Raw genomic sequence first — 23,794 nt, 5'->3', positions numbered from 1 at the left:
AATTCGAGTTCGAGATAGAAATATGATTAACATGCTATAAGACAATATTCTGGAATTTGCATTACCAGGGTTTAATTAACTTGAAATCAATCTTGTCAGCTATGTCACAATCCGTATTGAGATTACCCATTAGAAACATTGAGTCACATCATAGAACGTACAATTGGAATGGTTTGATAGTAGCTTGAAGAATAGTGATGTTGTTTAGGGTCTTCCACTGCATAGTTGAACCTCTCCCAAAACGTTTGCTAGTTTGAAGAGCAGACCTCAATTCAAGTACAAGTTCGATAAAATTGAGCTCCAAACGTAAATAATTTCACAAATAATGCACGAGTTAACTAAATTTGAAGAAACTACAATCCCTGCAAAAGGGCATCTTAGACAAAAATGAGACAACAGTTCAACCTGCAAGAATGCTGGAACAATTTGGACCTAATTACTGTGTTCCTTTGTTTTGGGGGGCTAGCAAAATTTTCATGCCATATGAGTTTTATTTGATGCAAGTACAAAGGCTGCTAAGTGCTAATAATGATTTGGAAGGTGACTCAAGAGAAGATTCATCTTAAACTGAGATTAAGTTCACATAAAACAACAATTCACATGAAGTGACATGTTAATTCTTATTAATGAAGTGAAGGACCCAATTCCCATATGCATTTGGTTGAATGTTGAAACAGGCCTCAACAAATATTCTCATGTGATGAATTACACGGATGAGACATACGATGGAAGACAAATTCAAAAGCTATAAAAAAAAATATAAATAATATAAATTGTCAAAATCTCCCCAACCAGAACCTAGCCTTTCCTCCCACTCAACCCGCAGCATTTCCCAACCATACCATCCACAACCTATCCTTTTGGTTCACTACCCTTGCAGCCTCACTGTCCCTTCCTCTTCAAACAGCTTCCAACACCAAAAAGAAAAAAGCATCTTTCCATTCCCACAGATCGTCCGTCCACCTATTTCAGACCTCCCCGAATGAATATCAAATCATGGTGGTGATGCAAGCAAGTAGTACCTCACTCCATGACCAGGCTTGAAAGTTCTCAAGCAACCATGCAGTCAACTCAACTATCACTACCTACCTCTTCCAACAGCTTCCAACACCAAAAAGAAAAAAGCATCTTTCCATTCCCACAGATCGTCCGTCCACCTATTTCAGACCTCCCCGAATGAATATCAAATCATGGTGGTGATGCAAGCAAGCAGTACCTCACTCCATGACCAGGCTTGAAAGTTCTCAAGCAACCATGCAGTCAACTCAACTATCACTACCTACGCGCCTCTTTACACTTGACCACAGCTCCTTTGTCCTATTTCCTAAATCAGAAGACATTAAGTTCTCCACGTAAATTAGAGTTTGAGATAGAAATATGATTAACATGATATAACCTATAAGACAATATTATGGAATTTGCATTACCAAGGTTTAATTAACTTGAAATCAATCTAGTCATGTATGTCACAATCCGTATTGAGGTTGGCCATTAGAAACATAAAGTCACATTGTAGAACATAAAACTTGAATGGTTTGATAGTAGCTTGAAGAATAGTGAGGCTGTTAGGGTCTTCCACTGCATAGTTGCACCTCTCCCAAAAAGTTTGCTAGTTTGAAGAGCAGACCTCAATTCAGGTACAAGAAAAATTGAGCTCCAAACATAAATGAATCTCACAAATAATGCACGAGATGACTAAATTTGAAGAAACTACAATCCCTACAAAAGGGCATCTTAGACAAAAATGAGACACAATATCTTGTCCAGTTCAACCTGCATGAATGCTGAAACAATTCGGACCTAATTACTTTGTTCCTCTGTTTTGGGGAGCTTACAGAATTTTCATGTCATGTGAGTTTTATTTGATGCAAGTACAAAGGCTGCTAAGTGCTAACAATGATTTGGACCCAATTCAAATATGAAGTGACATGTTAATTCTTATTAGTGAAGTGAGGGACCCAATTCAAATATGCATATGGTTGAATGTTGAAACATGCCTCAACAAATATTCCTATGTGATGAATCACATAGATGAGATGTAAGATGGAAGACAAATTCAAAGCTGTAAAAAGAAATATACATAATAAAAATTGTCAAAAGTAAATAAGAAAAATTAACATAAAAAAGCAAATACATGCATCCCATATATGAAAATGGTTGTTCAACTTCTAGACACATGTCAAAACTTATGGGGGCAAACATGTCAAACCATAGGTGTTCATGTCTGAAATTTCAAGATGTGAACAGGACAATGCCTCCATGTTTGACACCGTCATATGATGTTGGTTATTTCTTAATGTGCACCTAAAATGAAATAGAATGCACATAGCTATAAAACTACTTGGCCTAGCTCAGAACTGAAGTTTGTCAAAGTGGTTTGTGAATTTATTATACAATTTGTGGGAAGCCCATCAGATTGCATACACATGGCTCATGTTCAGCCACGCTATGCGGACTCCAAAAGATAATGGTTGTACTTTGTTGTGATTGTACCGTGAAAAAAAATTTCACTAGGCTTTAGGCCAAATGCAATGCTTTTTAGTAATGCCAAAATCAATCCATCTTCGTATGCTATAGACTTGCTAGCCTTTAGTAACCTGACATTGTGACTGCTAATAAGCAACATTATTTCTCTTGCTAATGCTCATTTTTTTGTTTCAATTTTCTATGTTTGGAGTGACTAGATATTATCATCTTCTCATTTTGAATGTTTTTAGTACGTATTCCAAGCATTATGGTGCAGCAGGGAGGAATTGGAGGAATCCCGGAAGATGGGCACAAGTGGACAGGTTTGGCAGGCACATTGCGTAGTAGGAACAAGCAGTTTGTCTCTTTCAAGTGCTTATTATAAGAAAGCTCTGGATTACTGACTCACAAATGAATGACCAATACAAATAATTCTTTTCTTTGTACATCAAAAACAAGATTTGAAATAAACCATGCAAAAGAATGCACAAATCAATAAATAATGCAAAAAGACAAAAAACATCAAATAAATAAAACCCATAGCAAGAATATTACCTCATTCTTCAACTTATGTAGAAGAGTTATCTTTCCAGTGTTGCCGAGTACTAGACAAGGGATCTTGACTACTTATCTGCACAAGGAAGCAAGAACGCCTTAAAACCAGTCAAGCAGAAACACAAATCCAGCCTAAATAATTCCTCAAGGGAAAAAATAGGAAGAAAAATAAAATATGAGAAACAACTTGAAATATGAGAAAATGGACTATAAAGACAACCATATTAAAAAAAAAACAAAACCAAAAATAAGAAAAATAAAAGGACAAAACAAAACAAAAGTTGAGATATGAAAGTGAAAAATGGAGAAAACAACTGAATGTACATTTCAAGTTAAACCCTCATATATATAGATTAGTGTGGAAGAAAGCCTAATACTAGTTTGAAGAGCAAGAGTGCAACAAGAGAATCGTAGTAAAGAGTTTCTCTCTCTAAAAAAAAGCAAACGAGTATGTAAGAAAAATGAGGGTGGATGAGCTTTTCTAGTAATACAGCTTTTTATTTTACCAAGTGTCTAAAATGCTAACACCATAAAATCAAAATCACTCCCATCATTACCCTTGTGCGTGATTGATGGCTTGAAAGAACATGGGCCTAAATCCTCAACATTACCATCACACGGCATGTACACTAGATAGCCGTCCGGGAAGTGGCCCTTTTAGATAAGGGTGTGTGACATGTACATGTGTAAAAGAGATGATTCCCTACAACAGCAAACTGTGTTGGAAGGACCCATGGAGCATATTGCTGAAATGGGGTATGGACTTGTCCTCAAGGACGAACCTGTAATCTATGGTCTAGAATCGTATCTCCTTCACTTTATTGGCTGAATTTGATAGTCCAATCATGAACCCTTGTGAGAGGTTGTGCAGTGAGATACGGACTCTAGAGAGGATGAGTCCTCAGTATATTTGTCGTAATCCTAACTTGATCGATCCTTCACATCAAATCTTCTTAGATATGTTTAAATATGTAATTATTTTTTAGATAATTAAAATAAATTTTTAGACCTCTCTAAGTATTTTATTTTATTGAGAAATGATTTTTAACTAAGAAAAAATCAATTTTCTGGATTTATTTTAATCAGAGAGAAAAATAAAATGTTTGAGATTTTATAAAATTATTTTATTATTTAAAATAACGTTTAAGTATTTGGGGCCTATTGGGGTACATTGGGCCCACTATATTATGGGACGTGGGGCCCACATGGCCACCCTATGGATGGTGCACCCCACCTCCTCCAAACTTTCCTAAAATGAAAGATGGCAATTATGCCATATGTTAACTTGATATTTTAGGAAACCTTTTGTGCAGCAATTTTGATTGATTTCAAAATAGGGAGGTGTAAGAAATTAATTGTGATTGATTTCAAAATAAGAAGATATAAAGAAATTAACTGTGATTAATTTATCACTTTCTCTATATAATATTTGATGGGAATGGAGTTATGAAAACTGAGGGATAATAGTTTTATCTCATCCTTTTAATCATAATGGCTGATCTAAATAATAACGGATGAGATCCCTTCACCCCACATATCTCCAAGATCAAAGGTCGAGATTAAGTCTCACAAAAATGGCAAGACCCTAACCCCAGGAACCCTGGCCTTTATTCTATATAAACTGGCTATGGGTGGGGCTCATTCTCTACACTTGATCTCTCTGTCTCTGTGCCTGAAGGAGTAACACGCCACTCTCTAAATATCTCTCTCTTATTCTCTCTCCAAACTTTAGGGTTTAGGAAAGAAAACTAAGCCAAGGGGTGGCACGCCCAAGCCACATAGCCTAGCCCTAGGTCTTGGCCTTATGTTCAGATGTTGAGCCTTGGTCAAGCATATATTATGTTATGCTCTCTCCTAGTTTTTGCCTAGGCTTCCCAAATTTGTGAAACAAGTTTTTCGACTTAGATCCTGTGTGTCGTTGTGGATGAGACGCGGTGTGGGGTGTCCTAAGTCGTTGGGGTAACCTGAGGTAAGGTATAAGGTATTCTCTTAGTTTATGTTCTTTTGATTCTATTGCATCTTTATTTCCAGATCTATATTTGGAATGTATTTTAATTTTAATGGCAAGCAAGTGAGAGTTCTTGGCAATTTTATTTGGTTCATATTGTATAAGACATTTGTGAGTGATTCGGGTGGCAATACAATAAGAAAAAATAGAAAAATTTAAATGGTAGTGACTTGCCCAGTCACATTATCCATCTTTCAAGAGGGGTGTACCAAAGTACCACTGCTCCATAAGGGCTTGGGCTGGTGACCCAGCTAAGTTCCAATAACTAATCAATCGAAATGGTGAAAAAAATCCAAGCTGGATCAAGATCTCATGAAGAACTAGTCAAACCCTTGTCCCAAAAAAAAAAAGGAACGAATGAAAAATCAAAGGACCAAAGCTCATGAAGAACTAGTTAAAACCTTGACCCAAAAACAGTCGTAGATCTTCAAGGTTTGAGACCCAAGCCTCAATAGAGATTGGATTCACCACCAACCACGGTGAAAATAATGAAATGATCAAGCTGAATTTTTGGAGCTGCAAAGAGAAGCACTAGACTTGCATGTTTTTTGGATATCACATGAAACAAATAAGGAGACAATTAAAAGATCCATGCAGTACTTTTGGTATTGAGGGCTCTTTGGCAGAAATAACATAGTCTCGTATGGATCGAGAAACCTTAATAGAACTTTGAAGATTGATATTATGTAAAGTGATTAACTAAATGTGATTTGTTGGCTTTGAAGGATCATATGGAATACATGGGTTTATTTGTAAAAGTACAGACTCATTGTTCAATATGTATTTATTGAACAATGTGAGGTCCCGCAACAAGGTGAGGTCTTCCAAGCCCAGCGGGATATGAAAACCATTAGTTAACATTAATGAAAAATTTCAAGTTATACTTGTGTCTATTTGAAGCAGTCATTCCAAAAGCATTAACAAGATATTTCGTCTTGATTTATAGTTCCGTCTTTTTTTTTCCCTTTCTGATCTGTTTTTTAAATGAGTAAATTGGGTGTTTTCTTCATGTTTGCAGTATCAAAGATCCATGCACAAAAAATAATTGCACCAAATTTACGACAATGCCCAAAAAGTGGACCAACATTCTGATACTAAAAGTGACCCATTGGAGGCTCCCTCCCCATTAGAAGCTCGCTTCAATATTCCACTAATTGCATTTTCAACAAAAAGAAGGCATTTAGCAATTTCCATTAAAATATAGGAAACGAACAGAAATCCAATATTCCAAGTATAAGAAGCACAAAAGAAAAGAGATACAAAATATAAAGTATTACAAAAGCTCTATCGGGGCAAAGGTCAAACATGTACATGTACTATGAAGAACAGTGTAATTCGTATGGCATGAGTGCATTGGAAGCCGAATAAATCACCATTAAAGCCTTGCCGCTTGGTTTTTTGATTTCCACTCTCATATATTCATGTGTTTATTGACTCATATTTTTGCACTCTTGGGATTGTGGCTCTAATTGAGTGAAACCAAGCATTAAAGTAATGGGTGAAAGATGTTGTGCGAGGAAGGCTCTATAGATAATTAATCCCATAAGTTACTTTTATCTTAGATCATAAAGATGGATTTGATCTTTATCCTTGATGCCTTAGATCAATGGTACATGAGAGGCTTTTATCCAAGCCACTCATCCATATCACATCACCAATATCAATGGATGAGCTTTTGACACCCTTCATTCCTTAAAACCTAGGTTTATAGTCATTTTACCTGGAAGCCCTTAGCTCCATGTTTTATTTCTCATTAAGTCCAAATTCATGTTTACATTTATGCCCATGGTTTTTAAATAATTTTTGAGAGTCAATAAAATACAAGAACATAGACATAAAGGCAATAAGAGACATCCACACATGTGAATAAAATATCTTATCACACAACCAATAGGATTTTAACAACACTAAAGTTTCACATGGGCCAAGCCCATAAGGTGGTGCCACATAAGATATACCCACATGCTACAAAAATGTATGTGGATAATAATATGAATTAAATTAATTCTCCAAATCCCATGACTTCACACATACCAAAAATGGCACATATGAGCAAGAAAAAAACATGTGACTTAAATCAAACTGAAGGCATGACAATATATAACACTTTAAATAACAAGATAACATGTTATAACATAATGCCAACAAAAGAATTAATGACAAATAGGTCCCCACATGGATGTGATGTCAGCAAGATGTCATCCACGAGTGGGGAGGTGGCAGTGCCATGTGGCATCCCTATGGCCACTTGAGATCCATGTGGCATCCCCATAGGATGTCCTTGTTTGGTATTTATGTCAAACAAATTTGAAAATCACATTTTTTATTGTTTAAAACATTTAAAAAATTCTCCAATAATCCCAAAAAAATTCTCTAAATGATTTCTCAACATTATTACACAATTTCTCATCAATATAAAATATTTTCTCATCAATTTTAGATTAATTTGGGCCAAAGTTAAATGAGATATCTAGACTTATAACACTAGTCGGAGTCTACCATTGAGCTAACCCAAATGACATTCTACCGGTGTTTCAAGCCGATCTAATGAACCTATGCTCCACAGTCTATGGCAAGGAAACATAATTGCTCACATCAAAGTCACCAAGCCAGAGCTTCCCGTCACCGGGGGTTCAATGGATTACTGGTGCACCCCTGTGGGGCATGTTCTTATTCAAATACAGGGGTCCTGTCAAAACACATGTGCACTAGCACTTCTAAGTCGGATAATACTATAGAAGAGTGGCTTCCCCAAACGACTGTGGGGTGCACATGCCATGGAAAAGTCTCGTGTCAGGATATGGGCTCATGTCCTATGAGCCGACCATTCCATACAGGGTGAATACTCTTTTAAATACTTAGGTTCTATTATTCTCGATTGGATTCTTCAAGCCTTGGCTTATCACATCAACTATGAGCCATTCTAATCAATATAGTCATGACTGGGAGGTGACCCTCACACCTCCCCGAGAGTTCACATTCTCAAAACGTATACTCTCAATGCCTCAAATACTCGGGGTATATGAATCTAGGCCCCAGTGCGCCAAGCATCCAGATTCAGTCTCTCTCTAACTCCCACTGAGCGTAAGACTATTGGCTTTAAGGCCACGTAACCAATAATCACATAGTCTCGTATGGAATGAGAAGCCTAAATAGAACTTTGAGGATTGGTATTATCTAAAGTGTTAAGATAGGAGCAACTGCAAATGAGCCATCAGTTTTATAAAGTTCGATACTGCCACTGTGATCTAAAAATTTTGGAAAGCCATCAATAGTTTTAAAAGAACTAACAGAAACAAGACCAGTTCTCAATAACTTGTTAAATACATTTTTCAGAAGATAAATACAGTGGCTGATGAGTTGGCTAACTCGGAATCAGAGCATCTAGGAATAAGTCACAGCTATATGAAACCATAGTTCGTAGTTCTTTTTTCTCCATGAAGAAACATTCCATATAGTCAAGTATCTTTATTAACAAATATATATATATATATATATATATATATATATATATATATAAATAAATAAAAACACCACTAAATGGCAGAAGCTTGTCACTTAAAAAAGATACAATCCCTGAAAGTTCACAGATATGTTGCTAGTCTAGAAACTTAACAAATACTACTCTGAAATTGATAGATACCATACTTATGTTTCTAAACCAACCCAATTTTGAATGACAATTACATCTGATTTGGATAAAAAACAAGGAAGAATAAAGGTTCCATCTCCCATCTCAGAAAATAACATATCCTCTTAATACCACTGAGCCCTATATTTGCACAAGTTCACATGTTGATGCTCCATTTCTCATTGCATGCCAGAAAAGAATTATAAAAAGAGAATATATCCTAAGGTAAATATGCATTACTGAGAAAAGCTTCACGCATCTCCTAGTTTTATGTTCCATCTTCATCCAAAAACTTGACTATTTTCACTTTAGACTCCCTTGTTTAAGATGATATGCCTTCTAACACATATTGACGTCCAGCAGCAAGCCACACTCATGAGCATGCATATAATCCTACACATCCCATGGCAACAAATGTTCATAACTTCACATGGTTTGGTCCAGGAATACCATGGTTAGTACATTAGAATATTGAAGCATACAAAGTATCCATTCGGTTTAAACACTAAATATTAACTGCAGCTCATCTTCATTTCACAGGGAAAGCAAGGAGACGAGAACTTACCCCAATACTCCATCTTCACTGTAAAATTTGATACATTATTTCATGAACCAAAGGTTTCAAAATCAATTGAGCTGCTGCGCAACAAGGTGAGGTCTTGTAAGCCCAGCGGGATATGAAAAGCCATTACTTAACATTAATGACAAAGTTCAAGTTATACTTGTGTCTATTTGAAGCAGGCATTCCAGGAGCATTAACAAGATATTTGGTCATGATTTATAGTTTCGTTTTTTTTTTTTCCCTTTTTGATCTGTTCTTTTTTTTTATAAGTGTTAACATTTATATTACTGAAATAAGATTACAAGAGAGACAATAAGACAAGAGGCCCCTGCATGGCCGGGAGTTTGTTGAATGAGTAAAGTGGTTGTTTTCTTCATGTTTGCAGTATCAAAGAACCATGCACAAGAAATAACTGCACCAAATCTATGATATAATGCTCAAAACGTGGACCCACATTCCAATACTAAAAGTGACCAATTGAAGGCTCCCACCCCATTAGAAGCTCGTTTCAGTATTCCATTAATTGCGTTTTCAACAGAAGGAAGGCATTTAGCCGTTTCCATTAAAATATAGGAAACAAACAGAAATCCAATATTCCAAGTATAAGAAGCACAAAAGAAATGAGATACAAAATATAAAGTATTACAAAAGCTCTATACAGGCAACGGTCAAACATGTACATGTAATATGAACAACAGTGTAATTCATATGGCTTGAGTGAATCGAAAGCCTAATAGAACGCCTTTAAAAGCCTTGCCACTTGGTTTTTTGATTTCCGCTCTCATATATTCATATGTGTTTAGGTATTCATATTTTTGCAGCCCTGAGAGTATGGCTCTAATTGAGTGAAAGCAACCATTAGAGTAATGGGTGCCACATCCATGGGTGAAAGATGTATGAGGAAGGCTCTATGGATAAAACATGCTATGTGATATGTGCTACTTGGAAGGAAAAGATCATCACGGAAGGTGTACTCTAATTTGATGAAAAAGGCCATTAGAGTAGGGCTTTACCTGGATGAAACAACCTACTAGAGCTGGTTGGAGCTGATTCTAGCTAGGACATAGGGGGCTCCATCACTCTCGCCTTGGCATGTGAAAAGGCATTGACTTGGAGGATCCAAGGTGGTGGATGTGTATAGTCCATGTAATACGCACAGCCAAAGAGGATCCAAGGTGGTGGATGCTGAGCCAGGAGGAAACCAAGACTCCATTGAGCAAAGCGGGACAAGAGGAAACCAACACCTAATTGTGCAATGAGATGGTGGCTTGTAAAGGCGAGTGCCTAAAAGCCTCTGCATGGCATCCTATGGAGCACGCAAGCATGACAATGACATTGGACCAATATGGGAAAGAGAGGTGTACTTGGTTCTTCGTTTGCTTGTAGTTGGACTCCCCTTGCACTGAAGAAAGAGATCACGACACTCCTATGCAGTTCTTGATCTTGGTGACCACAAAGTTGTCCTTGGAGTGGTCACGTGGGGCCTATAGCTATCCATGGTCCCTCTATGCCTTGGTTATCATTGATAGGCTAACCACGAGCCCATTGCATGGGAGACATGTGGATCGTGGATTTGTTGGGTTGGCTTGAAGTCCAAAGTGCGGACATAGGGTGGTCATGGAACTTTTACTTGACGATCTGGTACCATTGCTAGAAAACATTAATAGAGCAAATTTTTGTGTTAAAAAAAAAAAAAAGAAAAAAAAGAAAAGAAAAAAAAAAGATAGGTATGCTTCCATGATAGGGTGGTGATGTACTCGAATTAGATCCTCCAATTATAAAACCAAATGCCAATAGCCAAGCTAGAAGAATATTAGAAAAATGGCTAGAAGATGTCAAAGTAGATAGGACAATAATGTCAAGCTTCATGGAGGGCAGTTTGATTAGAGTTGTAGCAGACTGCATCGCTAAAAATATGATCGGTGCCTTGCCTTAAAAATGTGAGATTAACTCTAAGACCCAAGTTCAACTCCAACTAGAAAAGTACAATTCTTGAAGGGTGAAAGAAATAGACTTGGTCACCGAGCATGTTAATAAAAATGAATGTCCTCGTAAAAGACACATTTGGGAAAACATTCTCAGACCACATACCAGCCTCTATTGTCCTGAACAGTCTAACGCCATCATGGGAGCACACTATGTTGGGTATTTGTGGACTTATTGGCTTCGCACCCTTTGCGTAGCATTTCCTCCAAATATGCTAAAACCTTCAATTGCCTTTCCAGTACTAGAAAACCCTTTGATCAACTTATTGTAAGTGAAAAACCTTAGTAACACACGCTTTGCCAAGTATATCATCCCATAATCTCCCTGCCTCTTAGAACTCCCCATTCTATTATATGTCAATGTACTTGGATAAAACCCTTTCTCAAACTCATCAAAAAGCTTCCTCATAGCTTTAAGTTTACCACCTTTACAAAGCCAATATATGAGACTACTATATATAGCATTATCGGGGTGCATTTCCTCTTTAAGAGCTTGTTCCATAGCATACAAGCCTCATCAACCTTGCCTTCATGACAAATAAGATAAAAAAATTTGCAACACGGGGTTGGGCATGGCATAAACTTCTTCTCAAGCATTTCATTCAAAAGGCTTAAAGCCTCGCTTGGTCGCCCCTCTTTATGGTAAGATTTAATAACTACGCCATACGTGACATCATTTGGAAGAACCCAATTGTCCTCCATGTCACTGAGCTTAACAGCCTCCATTAATTTCCCTAAACCATCAATTACGACTGTGTAATGTGAACGGTCAGGGACCCAAACTCTGCTTATAATCTCATCCAAAAATCCTTTTTACTCCACAAAATCCACTCATAACTCTAAAGTCACAGCTTACAGAGTTACAGTATTTGGAAAAAAAACCCTAGCTTGGCATCTCCTCCAAAACCTAGAAAGCTGATTTCAAATCGTTCATTTAACACAAGGCCTTATTTAGGATATTGCAGGTAAAAACAATTGGAAATATCCCAAATTTCCTTCAATTCCTATACAATACATATAATTAACCAAATAAAGCCTTTTGGTCTGAATCATTGCATTCAGAAGAGTATTAAAAGATCTGAATCATTGCATTCAAAAGAGTATTAAAAGACCTGACTGGTTCATACCAAACTCACTCATCTTGAAAAAGGACTGAAGGGCCAACTTGGGCTTTTGGAATAACATCTATGAATGTTACTTCACCGAAAAAATTCTGGAATCCTTTAACTCTTTGAGTATAATTTCCATGGAATTCAAATCCCTAGCCATGGCTAATTTCTCTATGATCGTAATTTCTCTGAATCCAGCCATCATACATCCCGTTGGCTAATCCATTTCATCATTGGGAATCTGGCCATTAAAGATCATTTGTCTTGGATAATGTGTCCTGGAATGGTTACAGGGAGTTTTAGGGTTGAGAAAAACAAATATATGATTAGCGAGATTTCCTTAAGTTCGCTTCAGTTTGCAATCAGGTTACAATGATACATGGCACTGAATGCGAATTGCAACCATGGAGTTGTATCAGAGGTGCATGGCAGCTACAGAGTAACACATGCATTTCATGCATTTTAGATTCCAACAACACCTGTTGATGCCAGGTTCCTGTGATTGTTAATTTTGAGAAAAGAAATAAATTTTAGGTAAGGGAGGGTACAAATTATGAATAAATAAATTTATCCAAAGAAGCAACAGGAGCAATCCTTTATAGAAACAGAAAGGAGGAAAGAAAAAAGAGAGTTAAATTAAAAAAGAGAGTTAAATTCTGTTCTAAAAAGAAATAGAGGGAAACAGATATGAGGAAGAAGAAGAATTAGTTTTCCGAGGAGAGGGAGGGACAATGGGAAACACTTATTTTTTTCGAAGTCCTAGACAGTTTCTTTAATGCTTGTATCCTTTTTTCACCCTCCTGTCTGGTTTTCTTCATTTAGTTAAGCACAAATACAAGGCAACATGCCTGCCATTTTCTACCATAAACCGTTCAATTTTCAGCTTAAATGCCCAATTATGTTCATGCAATGTCTATTTTTTAGGAGCTCAGCTGTAAAATAGGATGAGTTTGTTTGACTAAAGCTGTTAGGGAAAGTGATCAATGGGTTGGAAGGCTTTGGAGAGTTAAATCACCAGGTTGGATGTGGGTGGAGAGAAAGTAGGACCCATGCAGAGAAAAAAAAAACTTCTTTCAGATTAATTACATGTTATTGGGAGTGTATTTTACCATGTCAATAGCTGGAAGTATTATAATATCATTATAAATTCATTTTATTAGGAGATTATTGGAGTTATTAGTAACATTAGATCTTAACTTGATAAAATAAATATAAATTGAAAATTATAAGAGAATTGCCGCTGGCTACTTTAATATTTCGACCCAAAAACCTGCACCCATATATGCTTCCTGTCTACTCCAAATCACAAATGCTACTTAACAAGCAACGTCTTGATTTCTCTAATGCTCCTAATCATTCTGGTTTACAGACATCCTCCCAAACAGAAAATGAAACTTGTATCTGGCAATAGCTTTACATGACATGATATCTCCAAGATACAAGCAACAAGAATGGGATTTGAGGGGATATCTCAGTTCCCTTACATGTTAAGTAGGGATATTAATCAAATACGCCTAGTTTTCTTTCACAATTTTTTTTTTCACTGGGTCAATAGACTTTTATTTGCCTTCCCCAAAAATAAGGGAATCCCATTGCACTTGCTCATAAGGTTTCTAGCTTGTGTCTCAAGAGTAGAGCTTCTCCAACTGGTCCTTAGGAATTGCTATGCTCACCATTACGTTTTTGCAGCAGTTTTCTTTCATCATTCTCTAATTTAGGGATATATATTGGGATTATTTCATTCTTCGAATTCAGCGAACAAGAATGGTATGAGAATGTCCAATTCAGCCAAAACTGGACCGAGCAACTCAACTAAGTTAACATGAGCAGGAATTGTTAGGAATAGCAGTCTAAGGACAAGCATGTAATTTATGTAACATTCATTGTGTACTAGAGCAGTGTTTATAGTATTTGTCATGTGCAACAATGGTCTAAGAAAGGTAAGGACCTTAAACTTTCCCTTAACCCGTCCCAAGCCCGGGTAAAGGGTGTGGGTTGTGTTAGGTAGGCAGCCAACGTAAAACTTCGCTAAAACTTCTAATGAATTTGGAATATATGATATTAGCCGAACCTAATTAGTTGGGAAAAAGGCTTTGACGATGATGATGACAACAATAGTTTGTAATCTGATTAACCCTAATTCATTTGTAAAGCATTAAAGTAGGTGTCAAACCCTGAGCAACATAGGGGTTGTATGTCACATCATTTCTGCCACACCTTCGTCTTGTTTGTCCGTGATTTGAATTTTTAACATCGTATCAGACCAGTGGTGATTTTTGTGGCCTGCAATTACCAAGCTAAGCCCTTTCTCTTCCCTTCTTTCCTCAAACTTATCTTCTACATTAAAGCCTCTTTCATTATTTCTCCTCTCCACCTCGATCCATCTTCTAAACAGATATTGAAAAAATCGTAGTTTCTTTCTTTGGAGCCTAAGTTTTATATTAGAATGAGCAACAGTGTAATGATGGATCATATGTTCTTTTTTCTTAAAAACGGTAGCATTATAATAAAGTATAGATATGATTACAATCCACGAGATGTGGGTGTCATCAATCCACAAATTGGGTGCCCAGAACATCAAAAAATCATATATTGTTGAGGACAATACACTAAAAAAATCATGTCAAAAGGGAATATCAACAAACTAAGGTAGAGAGGAGAGAAGTTTGATAAAGAAAAGGTTGGAGGAAAAGGAAGAAAAAGGGAAGGAGAAAAAGAAAAGATTGTAGAGGAGAGAGAGGTGGAAGATAGGGAGAGAGACGCCGTGATGCAGGAAGGAAAGGTGGGAAATTGAATCCACCTTTCTCCCGAACCTCAAACAAGTAAAAATCAGTAATTATAAAGAAAAGACATGGTTGTAAATCAAGCTAAGAGAAGAAGAATTTTTTTCTTGCATAAAATAAAATTCATTCCAAATAACATAAGCATCTCAAAATTTGACATCAAACCTTCTATAAGCCTATTAAATCTTAAAATTAACTTGAGAACCAAGTAAACATTTAAGACTCTAAAATACCCCTAAATAATATTAAAATTTCAAAATATACCCCTGTAAACAATAACACATGAACAATGCCTGTAAACACTAATGTAAATAGTACCCATGAACAGTAACGATGAATATTAAACTAGAGAATAGTAAATAATATATATATATATATATATATATATATATATATATATATATATATATATATATATATATATATATATAAAGCTAGAATTCCTAAAAACCTTAAATAACCCAAAAATAAACTCTAAAATTAAAATTAAAATATATAACTTTTGTAATTAAACAACAATTAAATATTAGAATAATTGTGTCTTGCATCACAGTGTGTAGAGATCGAAGAGTGTAAAAGAGAGAGGGCAGGGAGGTTTTCGAGAGAAGGGTGACAAGAGGGAGAAGAGAGACAACGTGCAGGAGGAGGGAATGACCAAAAGTTTGACATAAGTTTTCTATTAAAGCATGAGTCAGTGCATAATGATTGATCACAAGGTTGAGCCACATAGGACAGATGCTATTCTTAGAACGAGCTTGATATGAAGCATGAGTCTTATGAGAGGCCAACCCCATTAGAAATTAGAATTCAAGCTCATCATTCTCGCATGTAGACTAAATCCTATTAGGCATTCTAATCTTGAATGGATCGAGCATATATATATATATATATATATATATATATATTGCATATCTCCAAATAGGAGATTTGTTTTGATTGGCCTTACCCTAGGTTGACTTGCAATGAATGTGTATCAAAGAACTAAGGGATAATGTTCTTAAATTCCTCTCTAAATCATGATGGCTGATTTTTTGGATAGATGGCTCAGATATGTTTCTCTCTCACCTCACAGATTACCTAGAGTCTTATAGCCCAAGATGAAATCTAAATCAAATAGGCATACCTATACTCACCTGGAGGCTCTATATTGAAGGTAGCCCCCCTCATTCTCAGAATCTGAAATTCCTAGCCTCTCTCTCTCTCTCTCTCTCCTCTCTTTTATGTGTTTTCTCTCTCTCTCCTCTCTCATGTCCTAAAAGGCGTAGCACACACCACCCTGGAAAGCTTGGGGTGCCACGCTGCCCACAAGGTTCACAGAGGGGCATGCCCAGCTAACTTTGAGAAAAGGGAGGTGTCAATAAGGTGGTATGCTCTAAGAGTCTCAAAGAGTTTTCAAAACCTCTAGACGTAGCATATGCTCTCCTAAAATCTTAACATTTACTAAAGGTATTGCCTAAAGAAGCTTCCCAACTTGGAGAACTCAGCAAGGCCAATAGGATCATCATGTGCCATCGGTCAGGTAATCCGGTGTGGGGTGTACCTAGTCGTAAGGGGTTGACCCTAGGCAAAGTCAAATAAGTATTCCCAACTATTCTAAGTTTATTCTAGGTAATCGAGTATGGGTTGTCCTATGTTCTAAGGAGGTGACCCTAGGTAAAGTTAAGTTAGTCTTCCCAGCTATTCTAAACTTATTTTCAATCATTCTTGTTCAATTTATTGCAATTTTCAGGAACATTATTTTATTAAAATTCCTTGTTAAAGCTTATTAGTGAAGTGAGGGACCCAATTCCCATATGCATTTAGTTGAATGTTGAAACACACAGATGAGGCATAAGATGGAAGACAAATTCAAAAGCCATAAAGAGAAATATAGCAATAACTGTATAGTGAAAAGGATACATCTATATAAATCATTTTCTTGAACTAGTGGAAATTGAAAGGATGCCTATCATGCATGAGATGATTAAAAAAAGGAGGATTTCAAAGTAGACCATGAGAAATGCTCAAGTACCACTTTCTCATGTTATTCGTAATACAAAATGTACTATTTGGACATCATGCCTCGCTTATGTCTCTCTCGTGTTCATACTTTTATTTTTAAAGGGAGTGGTTTCTATAGGTTTAGGGGCTATATGTATATATATATATCTATAGGCGATTTTCAACAGTGTTTTGCCCCCCCACAGACATGCTATGTCGATGGCAGTTTATTGAATGGAGCTGCAATGGACGATGCGTGGTCTGTGGCGGTTCCGCGCGTTTTTTGACCACCATGGACACGTTATGCTCGTAACGGGGGTACTGCCACAAACATGCTAGCTCCGTAGCGGTCTTAAATCCTCTGAAAAAATCAGGAGGCGCCAAGCCTAGGGGCAAAAATACTGTTAATTTTCACTCATAGGTGTGTGTGTGTATATATATATATATATATAGGGAAATGATATCATGTCGCCATGCCATTATAATATAATGAAACCATAATTTTAGAAAACCATGTTTGTGGTACTTGTATGACCCAAAATTTTGCACACACACTCTATTCATCTCAATAATCAAACTAAAAATAATAAAGTTAATTTATAATCTATATATAGTCAAAATGATTCATCTCCAACAATGAATCTAGATCGTCCATTTGGTGAATTTCAAGATCTAGGCCTTTATGAATTCAAAATCAATTTTTTCTTTTTTTAACGTTGTTAATGTAATGATAATAAAGTTATTTAAAAACGTTGGAAAAAAAATGATCCTAAAGGCTAGATCTAAGCATCTCACCAAAATGGACGGTTTATGTTAATTGGGCTAAAAAAACACTTTATAGGTTATGTTTTCAAATTTTTATTTTTTGTGATTATTCATTAAAATGAAAAGAGTGTATATTTTAAAATTTGGATCAAACAAATGGCCATAACATGGTTTTTGAAGATTATTTCATTATATTACTATATAACCGTTACATGAAGTCACTCATATGTATATATATATTTGGGGTGCTTCCCCTACGCTCCCATATACATGTAGATGTAGTTAATATATACAAGATTGCTCCCAGGTTTTTCCTTGAGCAATGCTCCCAGGTTTCTCCTTGAGTGCTCCCAAGTGCTCCAAGGGTAGGGAGCTTTAGCCAAGTGCCGATCCTAAGCTCCCGCACTCGCACCCGGACTCGCTCCCGCTCCCAACAATTATGGGCCTTCCCCTTGCCCTTTTAGAGCCTTCCACTTGAATCAAATTGCACCTCCTAATCAGTGTTGTATTGGGTTTGCGTTGCACATGGCGAGCCCTCCTCTTATTGCCTATTGGAGCCACCCTAAGTTCCCTCAAATGAACTCATTTCGAATTCTATACTTTTTTGTCTTTCCACTCGTCCATCTCAACATTCTCATCTCAACAACACTCATCCTATAGGTATGTTATTTCTTCACCGCCTAGCATTTCGTCCCACAAAGCAAAGCTGGTTTCACAACTGTTCTATAGAACTTCCCCTTCATGATTAGCATCCACTACCCATTTATCTAATGGAATGGTTTCTATACTTCCCCTACAACATAGAAAATATATGCTTCCCCCTCCATCCAACCATCCAATTTAGATCAAGTGAGCCACTCACCGTTTGATATAGATCCGATGCTTCACAGTACTTTATTTTTAATTTTTTTATATAAATTGTAGGACTATGAATTTGGTGCATGTCACCTTCCCAATGGGGCACACCTAAAAAAATATTAAAAATAATTTTTTGATACATAATAATTACCAAAATACCCTGAAATTTTTAGGGGTATTTTTGTTATTTTATTTTATTGAAGATGTTTTTTTAATATTTTTTGTGGACACCCAAAATTTGGTGTAAAAATATTTTGTAAAAAAATAATTAAAAATAAAACAATGAAGAGACATGACATTGTGATTAGGGCCATCTCAACAGTCCATTTAGAATGGACAGTTGGATAAGGGGAAGTACATAAGTTTCTCCAAACCATGTGTCAAGGTCAAAAAGAAAAGAGTAACTCCAAACCATGTGTCCAGGTCAAACCATTACCATTACCAAAAACATCTACTTTCATTTTATCCATCAATATCACCTCGATCAATGGTAAAAATAACAAGAAAAAAAAGAGAATAGAGAAAAGTGGAATTAAGGCATCCATCGATACCAATCTATCAAGGTCCTATGCCAATGACTTTAGGGTGATAAATCTAGGGTTTGGAAGCAGCCTCAAATAGAGGGGAGAGATGTGGAGTAAAAGAAAACCACAATTAAGGCATCCAATCCAGAAGAGATAGAAAATGGGTTTAGAGGGGAAAAATTGGGTCATCGAGAGAAAAAAAACATTCTCAAAGAAGAAAGTTTTATGGATCATACTAAACCTTTTTCTTGTAAATAGTAAATTCAGTTCTATAGTCAAAGAGTCTAGAGCATAAATTGTTGAGCATTTCTCCCAGGACCTTCCGAAGAAATTTTAGATCCAATATACAAAACACATGACAAGAAAGGATCAAATCAGGTGAATCATAAAAGCGTAACAAAATATGATGTGCTTCATAGTGCAAAATCAATTATAATAGAAAAAAATGGAAGAGATAACAAACAAAAACAATGAGGAAAACCTATAATAGCACAGATATAAAGAAGATTGTGGTGAGAAAACATAAAGATGCAAAAGTTAAAACCATCCAAGCGTAGGCTCTCCATTTGTTAATAAATCAGATCCCAAAGTCCCTCGAGCGCTTCTCTAGTGCTAAAAAAAAACGCTTCGATCTCACAAGGTTTCGTGTCCTACCTCCTTGACCTCTACCATCTCTATAATCACCAGTTTTTTGCCAATGCACCAAACCTAATCGTTCATGGTGAGTCTTAGGTTTACATCAAATATCTTTCTAAATTGGTTTATACTTTTTTCAAACACTTGAACAATAAAAAAAATAAAAAATAAAAATAAATAAAAAAAAGAAAAGAAAAGAAAAGAAAAAATAGAATTAGTTAAGGATCTTAAAATTTTTTCGTCCCCATAGATGTTTAACAAGTTTGTAAATAAAAATAAAAATTCATCACATGCCTCAGTTGTCCAAAAGCTTCTATGTTGTGTTATGTGAAAAATCTAGTAAAAATAATATTCATGAGGAAACTACCACAATTTCCCAATGTTAAAGAAATTGATGGGTTCATGTATGACAAACATTCATGGTTAATACTAAGCAATGTTACAACACTTTGCTTGGGTCTTCCATTACATAGTTGCACCTCTCCCGAAAAGATTGTTGGTTTGAATATCAAACCTCAATTCAGGTACAAGTTCAGTAAAATTGAGCACCAAACAGAAATTAATTTCACAAATAATGCAAGAGATAACAAAAGTTGAACAAAAAGTACAATCCCTACAAAAGGGCATCTTAGACAAAAATGAGACAATATCTTCTCCAGTTCAATAATTACCTCTAGAATGAGAATTCACGTACGCGTGCAGCTTTTAGAGTCCAGCTAGATGCCAATCCCACAAATATTTTCACCAACTTTGTCAATGTGATTACTACAACAAAATGTTCGAAAGTCTTCGCAGTTACCCATAAGTATCAGAAAATCAATCCTAGTGGCTTTAGTTTAGAAGTCATATACATCACTCTTCAAAATAGATGGGAAAAACCATTGCCCAATTGAACACCCAAAATGTCAAGGTTTTAGTTGAAATAAAGAAAATACGTCAGAACCTTCACAATCAAATATATCTAAAGAATGGGCATATGTTTAAACCACGACATAAGTACATTATTGCTTAAACCAGTTGCTAATCTCGAGGCTCTCGAGGGGTTTACATTCATTTCCTTAGAAACCACGGCAAAAAATAAAATTTTCATCCTTTACGATCCACATTTTCCTATCTGAACTGATACAGTTGCAGCTAACATTTCCTATTTTCTCAAAGACTTGGCAGTGGCTTGTTCATTGGCTTGCTAGTGCCTCTTTCACAATTGTTTCTTCACAAGGCAATGCACCACTTGCTCAATAAAAGCATCTAAACCAACTGTCCAGAAGTAACTACTCTTCTTATTGGTTCTTCTGGATCAATATTTAAAAAAAATATAAGTTTTGACCTTTATGAGTCAAAAGGATACAATGGCCGACACCATCAACCAACAACTAAATCCCTGTATTGCAGACAAAATTTTAATTTTGTTTTTGGTAATTGAAGTTAAAAACATTACTTACAATTTCAACGGATTTCCATACATACTATACTGAGACCACTGTTTTAGGCCAGATAATCCAATGGTAAAGCTCCACAATTTTTAACCCAGGGTTCTCTGTAATGTCTCGTTTCCAGCATGGATAAAGCACTTCTGAAGCACCTTCCTTTATATATACATACTAGAATGAACCATCCTATTGGTGATTTTAGAAATTACTCCAAAAGTTTTGACAATAGGTTGCCCTTATATTAGTTAAAACTACCTTAATGTCTTCCCTTTTATCAAATGAGGGAATTGAGGGTAATTATGAATGAATACAAACTATCAAATTTCAAAGCTCCCTCATTGGATCATTGGGAACGTGTGAATTTTAATTTTAATTTTTTTTTTCATTTGAAATTTGAGGCATGTATCCATCTATCTATCACAGACCCAAAAAGTTGAAATAATAAAAATTATCAAAAACCATTTCACCAAAATCCCCTGAAATATTTGTAGGACTATTTTGGTCATTTTCACTATTCAAATTATTTTTATAGTGTTCTTAGGGTACATCTTTCTAACAGCACACACCCTCTAAATTTCAGGTAAATTTGATAAGTAAAAAGGAAATAAAAAGTTTAGAAATTTGTAACTTCGAAGCATGCACAATTATATTAAGCACCCTCCATTTGTTTTATAGAAAGAAAAAGACACATGTATTTTAATTAATATAAGGGCAACAGTTTCTTAAAAAATTTTATTAGAGATTTCTAAAATCACCATTCAAAATTAGGATGCGTGTGTGTGTATAAAGATACACACAGGAATCTATATTGCCCATTTGGGACTAAAGCAAAGCAGTCAAACTCACCAGCCAACTTTATCTCGGAGCCGGATGAAAGACCAGGCTGGAACAAATGAGCAAAAATATATACCACTCCTGACTCCACACACCCACACAGTGAGACCTTCATCCTCATCCTTCTCCAAAACCTTTTTTATATAACCAGGGCAACATATATAACGAGATGCAATAACCAGCAAAAAAGGTTTCCTCAAAGCCACCGGCTTGCTTCGAATGTCAAGAGAACGTGAAAATGCAGCTTTACAAAAAACAATTGCTAATGCCTGCTTAGTTCCTTCAGTTTCAAAAGAGAACCTCGGCAACTGGAGTAAAACATGTGCACAGAAGCAAGCTCTCCATGTTGCAGCATGGTATCCTTCCATGGCCTCGCTGATAAATGCATCGATGCCTTCAATTATTGAACGCTTGGAAACAGGAGGTGCAGGTGGGACTGGCAATTCTTTTTACTCCACACCCTCAATGGAAATGAACAACTTCTTTTATGGCATCGAAGATGGACATATCCTCCATGCATCATGATGGGGGTGAAATACTAAACTATGCATGTTCCTGATGCAGAAAATTCAAGGTTAGTAATTTTGCCGGGGATACATGAAAAAAAGAGAGTCAAAATTACGTATTCAAAATCACTCGTTAAACCATGGGAGTAACAAGTATTCAAAATTTGAAAATTACTATGCATATATAGGAGAAAAAGGAGAATGTATAATGAAAGAGGCGCTTGAAAAAGATCTATAAAAGGACAGAACAAATATGTGGAAATGGTGAGAAATGGTTACAAGATTACTTATAATGGCACATACCACCAAAGACTACAACACACAGAGAATATCCCAGTTTCACAAATCGAGCTTTAACCAGTTATTTGGATATTCCTCCAGCCTAAGGGGGCAAAATATATCCAATAACAATATAAAATAGTACGTGTACAGCAAGAAACCAAGCTTCCTGCAGCAGAGCTGAAAACATGCACGCAATGGTTGAACAGCAAGACCTCCACTCTTGGCATAACATACTGTTCTTTTCATCCGGTATGGAATTGACCCAAATATGAGCCAATACTACTAGCGTAAATCCCATCGCTACCAACTACAAAAAATTACATTGATTTAACAATAGAGGTAACTGAGAAACCATCTTGTTTTTTTTTGAGAAAAGCTAAACTGCCTGAGAAACCATCTTGTTTAACAAAACAAACAACAAATATCTATAATGCAACCAGCAAAGGCAAACAAACAATATACAAAGTTGCATTTTCCATATTCAATGGCTATTTATACTTTTGTGGTCCCTATTCAAAATAATGACTAATCCCAACGTTTCATACTACCAAATGTTCCATTGGCAGGTTGCCATCCGATTATGGGCATGAATCAAATCCCAAGTCAACTAAATTATTTGTGTCTTGTGATGCAATTCATATCATCTATGAATCTCTCTCTCTCTCTCTCTCTCTCTCTCTCTCTCTCTCTCTCTCTCTTTCTCTCTATCTATCTATCTCTCTCTCACAAACACACACACAAGAAGAGGGAGAAATATGAACAGCTAACCAAATTTGACCAAATTCACGATGAAATGAAACCAAATAGATGGATCTAGTAGTAAAAAGTTTTGAATCTTCTGATGAATCCTCCAGGTATAAAACCCAAATGAAATAAATCC

The 23,794-nt window shown here is 36.1% G+C and overlaps 1 long non-coding RNA gene across 50 annotated transcripts in view; it reads right to left on the bottom strand.

Annotated features, from left to right (window-relative positions):
• The window catches only part of LOC110007745 (uncharacterized), a 53,073-nt gene that overhangs the window by 9,128 nt on the left and 20,151 nt on the right, over positions 1–23,794 (bottom strand). For 16 of the 50 annotated variants that reach the window (XR_016052592.1, XR_016052594.1, XR_016052599.1 and 13 more), the window contains 3 exons: positions 22,139–22,681; positions 20,534–20,627; positions 3,022–3,097 (listed from right to left, as the gene is read on the bottom strand). This is a non-coding gene — a long non-coding RNA (uncharacterized LOC110007745). Of the gene's footprint in view, positions 1–595; positions 1,325–3,021; positions 3,098–9,225; positions 9,300–20,533; positions 22,682–23,794 lie in introns of those variants that run through there. The other 34 variants (XR_016052598.1, XR_016052613.1, XR_016052597.1 and 31 more) reach the window with 8 other exon arrangements.

Source organism: Amborella trichopoda, chromosome 3 (assembly GCF_054954075.1).
Source record: "Amborella trichopoda isolate Santa Cruz 75 chromosome 3, AtrichopodaSantaCruz75HAP2 v2.0, whole genome shotgun sequence".
Taxonomy (NCBI): domain Eukaryota; kingdom Viridiplantae; phylum Streptophyta; class Magnoliopsida; order Amborellales; family Amborellaceae; genus Amborella; species Amborella trichopoda.
Note: the sequence above shows the minus strand (reverse complement) of the source record. Positions and strands in the feature narration are given on the sequence as shown.